The sequence below is a fragment of the Arachis ipaensis genome, chromosome B04, assembly GCF_000816755.2.
Source record: "Arachis ipaensis cultivar K30076 chromosome B04, Araip1.1, whole genome shotgun sequence".
In the NCBI taxonomy this organism is placed as follows: Eukaryota; Viridiplantae; Streptophyta; class Magnoliopsida; order Fabales; family Fabaceae; genus Arachis; species Arachis ipaensis.
Window position 1 is genome coordinate 114,920,634 of NC_029788.2, and position 9,141 is coordinate 114,929,774.

Here is a 9,141-nt window from a genome sequence, read left to right on the forward strand (position 1 = left end):
TTTAATTTAATAATAAAATATTTTGTTATATATGCTTTTCGCTCTAGTTTCAGTTGGCATACCTATTTGACAATGAAAAAGTTCAGCTTTATCATCCCTAATTAGGGTCAGTTTGGCTAAATTTTTTAAATAAGTTTTTTTTGAAGAAAGAGCTTAAAATATAAGAACTTTTATTAATAACAAATTTTAAATAAGTTATTTTGTGTTTGAAAAGTTATTATAAAAGTCCTTGTTTTAGAGTTGTGTATTAAGGGTCCGTTTGGATAGTTTCATAAATGACTTTTTTTAACTTTTAACTTATGAAAATGTGTAGTATTAATGTCTGGTACAATTTTCAAAATAAAATTGCAACCTTCTAAAAAGTTATTTTAGTGCTTAAGGGAAGTTAAAAAAAATAACTTCTCTCATAATAAAAAGTTTTTTTTATCATTTTTCTCTTAAAATAAGTACTTTTAGAACTAAAAAACCAAACACAAAATAACTTATTTATAAGCTACTTTTAATATAAGCATTTATTGTTTAAGCTATGATGGTTTTAGTGGCTAAGAGAAGGGGGGTTGAATCTTAGCCCCTTTTTCACTTGACAACACTTGCTGGTCTTTGAAACAACTTCTGGAAACTTTTTGTCTTTTTGTCTCGTAACCAGCCACGAGACTTATTTTTTGTCTCGTCCCCAGCCACGAGACTTTTCTTTTTGTCTCGTCGATCAGCACGAGATATTTTTTCAGTTTTATCTCCTGTGCAGCAGAAACAGAAATAGAGTAGAAGAGAGAGAAAATTACACCCAGATATATCCTGGTTCAGCTGCTAAGTGCAGTGCAGCCTACATCTAGTCTATAACACAATAATGATGAAATTTCACTATAATCATCTTTGATTACAAACACCAATTCTCCCTAGGAACTACCTTTTCTATCCGGGACAAGTCCAGAATCTAAACCCAATCCTGAACTTGACTTGGTTTCTGCCAAGCTTTCACTACAAAGTGTTAACCCAACTTGCAAGGGGATTTCCACAGAATCATGAAACACAACACAGATGTACAAAGGAACTCTAAGGACATCTATGGCTTTTTCTTTTAATTTTGTACTCTCTGCCTTTTTCTGCTCTATGGCTTTTTCTTTACAAACCTCACTGTTTGCCTTCTTCCATGAGACTCAAGATAGACAAAATTAAACAGAAAAATTACAAAATGAAGAACATTGAAGGAGAAGAAATTCTGTTAGCTTAGGTAGCTCTGAGAATCATGTACTTTGCACTTTCACTCCTTGAATTAAACCCTGACTGTTCACCCTTACTTATAGGGAGAAGCCTCCAAGGTTGAAATTAAACAAACCAAGCCAATCTTCTTCTTCTTCAACTTGAACCGGTTCGGCCAGAGAGAGAGAAGAGATAACCCATGTAAAACCCAACATGCAATTACCTCTAGTCCTTCCTTGGTCATCAATCTTCATCAATCCGAGCCCTCCATCCTTGCCTTGTTCTTCAAGATGAACTCCTGGCCCTTGATGCTTCATGATAATGATAGCTTAATCTGCTCTAATCTCTGCCTCTTCCATCACGTAGCCACTGTAGCTACCTCCTGTGGTGGTTGAACAGAATCAGAGACAAGCCATCCCTCCAAGGATCTTCTTCTTTGACCGAAATCTTCTTCAACCATTTTTGGTATAGAGAAGTCAAGATCTCTTCACCAAATCTTACCACAAGTGATGAGAATCTTAGCCACAGCATACTCTTAGTTTTCTTTTTCTTGCCATCATTGTGATGGTCTTGTAGCGTGCATCTCCTTCTCTTCGGTAACTAGCTTTAGCTTCCATGGTTTGCTGCGTAATGACCGAAAAGAGAAGAGAGTTAAGAGAGAAGATAGAGTTTGAAAGAAAAGCAATTAAATGAAATAGAACAAATTAATTAAAATGAGTTGCTTTTTTTACTTCCCTCTATGCTGAGTAGCGTGTAGCATTAATGCAATCAATCATGTCAATCACACTTTCTCTCTCATGGTTCCCAATGTAAGTTAAATTCAAATTAATTGAATTTGAGATCCATCACTTAATGAAAGGTGGGATCCGTTGGAAGCAAAACACTTTGCTTTCTTTCTCAATTAGATTCGGACCAAGCATAGGATCACTTAGTAAGGATTATAATTGGGCTTGTAGCAACAAAATTCAATCTGGCCCAATTTCCTTTTGATTTCGGACCAACTTCAATGGTCTAGTAACAAGTATTTAAATTGGGCTTGTATCACAAATTTTGACCCAAATATCACAACAAACATTCAGCCATAGAATCAATTTAATTTTTGTATCAATGCTGAATGTGTTTTCAATATAATTGGGCTTGCAACATTTTTTTTATTTTCGGCCCAAACATAACTGCATAGCAAAAATTAATTAATCAACTTATATGAATTAATATTTTTGTAATTAATCAAATTAATAATGTTTAGTCATCACAAATATTAGCTTAGAGTTTTTCAAACTCATCAATCTCCCCCTTGATGACAAACATTATTGAAAAATTGAAATGGAAAGAAATCAAAAATTAAAATACTCCCTTTGAAGATTAGACTTCCTTCCTTTCTACTTGTTACATAGCTCCCCCTAAATATGTGCCATTTTTATCAAGGAAACTCTTACGTGTAACAATTTTTATCAAGCCTAAGGCAACAATGTTATTCAACATATTCATTATGTGATGTTGAATGGCTTGATTTATGAGCAAAACTGAATGATAATCAAAACTCTTTTGTTATCAATAATTTGATTTTCTGCTCAATCTCATACACAATCAATTGAATTCATATCAACAGAATTGTTGTTCAAATGATTTTCAAATATTTTTCTGTCAAGATATTAGAGCAAGATAATTATGGTAAGGAAAATATTTGTGAATCATACATAATTATTTCAAAACATGGCAACTATTAGAATATATTTACAGCTTTAAAGGAACTGCCAAAAATAAAATATTCCAAATCCAAGATATAGCAAACATATTCACCAAGGTAAATCAAGTGCTTCCTTAGGATAAAATCAAATGCCTATTTTTAATTCAAAACACAGCAAGCATATCACAGCAGGCATAACACCACATGTATCATCAAGAAAATCACAAATCATCACAACAAGTGATTGAAACAAGGGAGATCATGAATTCTCAAAAGAATTTCATCCCTGTTTTGTTAATTTTAATCTTTTCTGCACCATTTCTCCCCCTTTTGGCATCAAGGAGCACCTGCAAAAAATGAGCTAGAACACAAAATATGCAAAATATACTCAAAATGTTAAAAGTGTATCACCAAGTCATAGGTCCAACAGTATCCAAACAGACAAAATAGAGTATCAAATTGAGCCTAATCATGCCAATATCAAATACTAAAAAATAGATTAATCATCAGATAATTGAAGATCAGATTCCTCAGCCCCTTCTTTACTAGCAGCTCCCAACTCCTCCTCAAGGCTCTCCAGCATCAGACTTACCCTATCCTTGCACTTCATCCAAGCCTTCTCATTTTCATAGGCTAGCTTGCGTGCCGCCTTATGGAATTGTACCATGAGCTCTGACATGTTTAAAAATTCAGTGAGAATTTCTTTGATAGATTCGGTTGCCTTAGAGGACTCAGGCCGACTTTCATAGTCACTATCCGAAGCCACGGATTTCTTCCCCTTGGTTCCCTTAACAGCTCCTCCTCCTTTGATCATAGACACCTTATTTTCTACAGCCTCATTTAGGAGATCAATTTTAAAATATTCAAAAATACTTATTAAAAACATACCATAAGGCAGATTCACCTTTTTGGTGCTTTTAATTGATTCCCACATGTGTCTGATCATAAGGTAGCCAAATGATATAGGAGTAGATATAACAAGAGCAAACATGATGAGAGAGTTAGAGAATGTTACTCTATTATGGGAGCCGCTTTGAGGGGTCAGGATGTGGGTGATGATCCTGTGAAGCAAAGAGTTGGTGGGACCGAGGGCTTTGTGGGTAGGAGTAGTTCCATCTAAGCCAGATAGGTTTTCACAGATATGTTGGAGGACAATCTTATAGGTGACTCCGACTTGGGAGTCCCATTTCTCGGCCATATATGCTCTCGGCCCCTCCTCTTTGTAGCCTAGAGCCGTCCCAATAGTTCCAGTGTCAAGAGATATGTGAACCCTCTTCACATAAGAGTGGACGGTGCCATCAATCAGTCGCATGTTGGCATAGAACTCACGTACCAAACTGGGGTAAACCGGTTTCTGGATGTGGAGCAGTGGTGTCCATTGGAGAAGTTCAAAAAGAGAAGAAACATTTATCCCTTTATTGGTGAGTGAGTCGAGATTAACGAGATAGGTGGCACAGAGATGGCGTTTTTCCAGAACCTCCTTGTGGAATTCATATGAAGCACATGAGTTGAACCTGGCAGGATCATAGTGAGAGTGTGGTTTGCTAAATTTGTTCTTGAAATCCAAGGACTCCAGGTTTGCTGCTTCCTTGGTGTTGTGCAGCGCGAACCCTTTTGTTTTCTGGGTACTCCTTCCAGGTGTGGCCTTCTTTGGTGGTGAGTGCGGCGGTGATGGAATGGGAGAGGTGTGTGATTCTTCTTCTTCTGCCACAGGAACCTTCTCTTTCTTCTTCCTTGAAGAGGTTTTCGTGGCTATGACTTTCCTTCTCATGGTGTCTGTTTGTTTCGAGGGTGGTGAGGGAGAAGATGAAGATGTAGAATGAATATGGATGTGAGTGTGAGTTTGAGGTGTGGACGGTTTTTGAGAGAAGAGAATCCTTTCACTTTTTCTAGGGGTGGTTTTCTTTTTCATGATAATGAAAATGGAGAAGTGGGATATGGAGGGTTGAATAGAAACCGAATTGAGTGAGGGAGGAAGGAGGTTAGGGACACATTAAATGTGGAGTGGAGAGAGACTTGGAGGGAGTTTAATGACCATTAAGGAGCGGTTATTACCCAAAGGAGTTTCTCTTTTATTTGAAATAAACTGAAAAGTAGTTTCCTAGAATCAAGGGATTAGACGAAGAGAAAGATTTGATTTGACAATATCCTCTTCCAACAAGATTTGATGAGGCAACAAAAGAAGATTGTGATTTTCATCGAGAGAAACTAACAAAACGGTCAAAGTGGGGTCAAAGAGATTTGGTGGGACCCATAAGAATTAATTTCGGTGCAGTCTCCCCCTTGATCACAGCCCTTCCAACACACCCTAATTTTTATCTCCTGCTTTTCTATGAGACAAAACTGAGCAGAATCAAAAATTTCACAAGTTATCAATAGAACTTAAATCAATCATTCCCAAGCTTTTTCTCAAAGTGCAGAATCTGTCTTCACAGAGGGGTTTTGTAAAAATGTCATCAAGTTGGTCTTCAGATTTTACAAATTGAATATCAATAGTACCCTTTTGCACATGTTCTCTAATAAAATGATATTTAATTTCAATGTGCTTGGTTCTTGAGTGCAGAACAGGATTTTTTAAAATGTTTATAGCACTCATATTATCACAAAATAAGGGTATACTATTGATCTTTAATTTGTAATCTTCCAACTGCATTTTAAACCAAATTAATTGTGAACAGCATGCAGATGCAGAAATATATTCAGCTTCAGCTGTGGATAGAGCCACTATGGCTTGCTTTTTGCTTGACCACATGTTAAGTGAGCTTCCAAGAAAACAACACATGCCGGAGGTGCTCCTTCTATCCACCCTATCTCCCGCATAATCTGCATCACAAAACTCTACTGCACAAAAGTCATCAAATTTAGGATACCACAAGCCATAATTACTAGTTCCCTTAATGTATCTAATGATGCGCTTAACGGCTGAAAGATGGGATTCTTTTGGGTGAGATTGAAATCTTGAGCATACACCCACACTTTGAACAATATTCGGTCTAGAGGAGGTAAGGTACATGAGTGATCCTATCATTCCTCTATACCTTGTTTCATCCACATCTTTGTCATCATCATCCTTTTCAAGTTTTGTGTTAGGATGCATTGGAGTTCCCATTAGTTTGGAACTTTCTAGGCCAAAATTTTTGATAAGTTCTTTTGCATACTTTCCTTGGTGAATAAAGGTACCACTAGGAGTTTGTTTAATTTGGAGGCCAAGAAAGAAAGTTAAATCTCCCATTAAATTCATCTCAAACTCACTAGTCATGAGTTTTCCAAACTCTTCACACAAGGACACATTGGCCGATCCAAACACAATGTCATCAACATAAACTTGAACCAGGAGGATATCATCATTAGATGCTTTAATAAATAAAGTAGTGTCGGTGGTACCCCTTTGAAATTGATTTTCCAACAAGAAGGAACTAAGCCTTTCATACCAAGCCCTTGGAGCTTGTCTAAGACCATAAAGAGCCTTAGATAGTTTGAAAACATGGTTTGGAAATTCTTTATCTTCAAAACCCGGGGGTTGTGCCACATACGCTTCTATCAATAAAGCCATTAAGGAAAGCACATTTAACATCCATTTGAAACATTTTGAAACTCTTATGGGCAGCATAGGCAAGAAGCAACCTAATTGCTTCCATTCTAGCTACTGGAGCAAAAGACTCATCAAAATCTATACCCTCTTCTTGATCGTAACCTTGAGCCACTAATCTAGCCTTGTTATGAACAACTTTTCCATCCTCACCTAATTTATTTTTAAACACCCACTTAGTACCCGTAACTTTCTTACCATCCGGATGAGGTACTAGTGTCCAAACCTCATTCTTGTCGAATTGAGCAAGCTCTTCTTGCATGGCTTTGACCCATGATGGATCTTCAAGAGCTTGTTTTACATTGTTGGGCTCCAATTGTGACAAGAGGGCAAAGTTGCTTGGTTCGGATTGCCTTTTGGTTGAGGATCTTGTTGTTACACCTTGAGAGGGATCACCAATGATAAAGTCATGAGGATAACCCGTCATAGATTTCCATTCTCTGGGCTTCCAGAGTGGTGTTGAGCTTTGATGAGCTTCTGGGGGTCTCACTGTTTTAGTTTCTCGTGCTGGCTCAGGAGACAAAATGAAAATGTCTCCTCCAATCTGACGAGACAAAACTGGACTGGCAGATTCTTCATTTTGAGCAGATTTGGAATTTTCTTCACTGGTTCCTTTATTGACAACATCTTCACAATCTGTATCATCTTCTATCACAGCACTGGGAATTGAATTAGAATCACAAAAAGAGACATATATGGATTCCTCTATGGTTCTACGTTCTTTGAGATAAATCCTATAGGCCTTGCTAGTGGTGGAGTATCCAACAAACATCCCTCCATAGGATTTTGGATCGAATTTGCCAAGGTTTTCTTTATTGTTAAGTACAAAGCATTTTCATCCAAAAACATGAAAATACTTAAGATTTGGAGGGGTTCCTTTCCATAGCTCATAGGGAGTTTTCTTCAACCCTTTTCTAATAATTGTCCTATTCAAAATGTAACAAGTTGTATTTACAGCTTCAGCCTATAGAAATTTAGGAATCTCATTCTCACAAAGCATAGCTCTAGTCATCTCTTGAAGGCTTCTATTCCTTCTCTCAACCACCCCATTTTGTTGAGGGGTTCTAGGGCATGAGAAGTTATGAGCAATTCCAAAGTCATCACAGAATTTTTCAAAATCTTGGTTTTCAAATTCTCTTCCATGATCACTTCTCAAATGGGCAATTTTTAAATCTTTTTCATTTTGAATTTTCTTGCAAAGCGTTGAAAAAGCATGAAAAGCATAATTTTTATGAGTAAGAAAAAGTACCCAACCAAATCTAGAGTAATCATCTACCACCACAAGGCCATAGTGTTTACCTCCTAAACTTTGAGTTCTTATTAGACCAAAAAGATCAATGTGTAACATCTCTAATGGCCTTTTGGTTGAGATTCCATCTTTTAGTTTAAAAGAGGATTTTACTTGTTTGCCCAATTGGCAAGCATCACAAGATAGATCCTTATCAAATTTGATATTTGGAATTCCTCTAACCAGATTTTTCTTAACTAGCTTAGAAATTTGGTACATGCTAGCATGACCCAACTTTCTGTGCCATAGCTATTTTTCAGATTCAATGGAAGTAAAAACATGTTACATTTTGTTCTTTCAAGTCCTCAAGATTCAATCCATACACATTATTGCACCTTTTAGCCTCAAATAAAATATCCCTAGATTTTTCACAAACAACCAAACACACAAACTTTTTTAAAAATAACTTCAAAACCTAGATCACACAATTGGCTTACACTAAGTAAATTATGTTTCAAACTATTTACAAGAAGAACATCATTTATACAAGATGAAAAGCTTTTACCAACTTTCCCAACAGCCACTATCTTTCTTTTAGCATCATCACCAAAAGTGACAAATCCTCCATCATATTCATCAAGTTTTATGAAGAAGGTTGTCTTTCCAGTCATATGCCTAGAGCATCCGCTGTCCATATACCACATATTCTCCTTCTGTTTGGATGCTAGGCATACCTACAAAACAAGTTCAAGTGACCTTAGGTATCCAAATTTTCTTGGATCCTTTCACGTTAAACCATCTTTTATGTCCTAAGTCATTATAATCAAAAACAACTTTGTAAACTTTATCACCTATCAACCTCTCACCAAAAAAGCATTGAATGGAAAATTGTCCATTTCGGTTACATAGTCTACAAAACCTTGGAGTTGCTGTTTTGTTAAAGCTTGTTGGGTTTTGAAATCTTGTATCATTAGAAGATGAGGCAATGTTTTCAAAACAAGGTTTCTCAACAGATTTATAGAATCCCAAGCCAGCTTTATCATAAAGAGGTTTTTGACTAGCCAAGATTTGATTTAGATTTTCAAAACTTTGAGTGAACTTGGCTAAGTCATCTTTAAGTCTTTTGACCTCTTTAAGCAACTCTTCATTTTCTTTAAAGCAGTTTACATATGCAACAACTGAATGGTTACTTTCACAACTCCTAAGTTGGCCTTTTAACTGCTTATTTTCTTCAACAAGATCACAAGCAGTTTCGGCCTCCCTTAGTTTTTCTTTGAGAAAACTATTTTCCGCTTTAAGAATGGTGATTTGTTGTTCAAGTTCTTGATTATCCAGCAAAAAGCATATTATTTTTTCAGAAAGATGATCTATCATAAGATGAAGAGATTCAGTGTTAGGTTTAGGAATAATTACCTGTTCAACATGGTCAGCCATGAG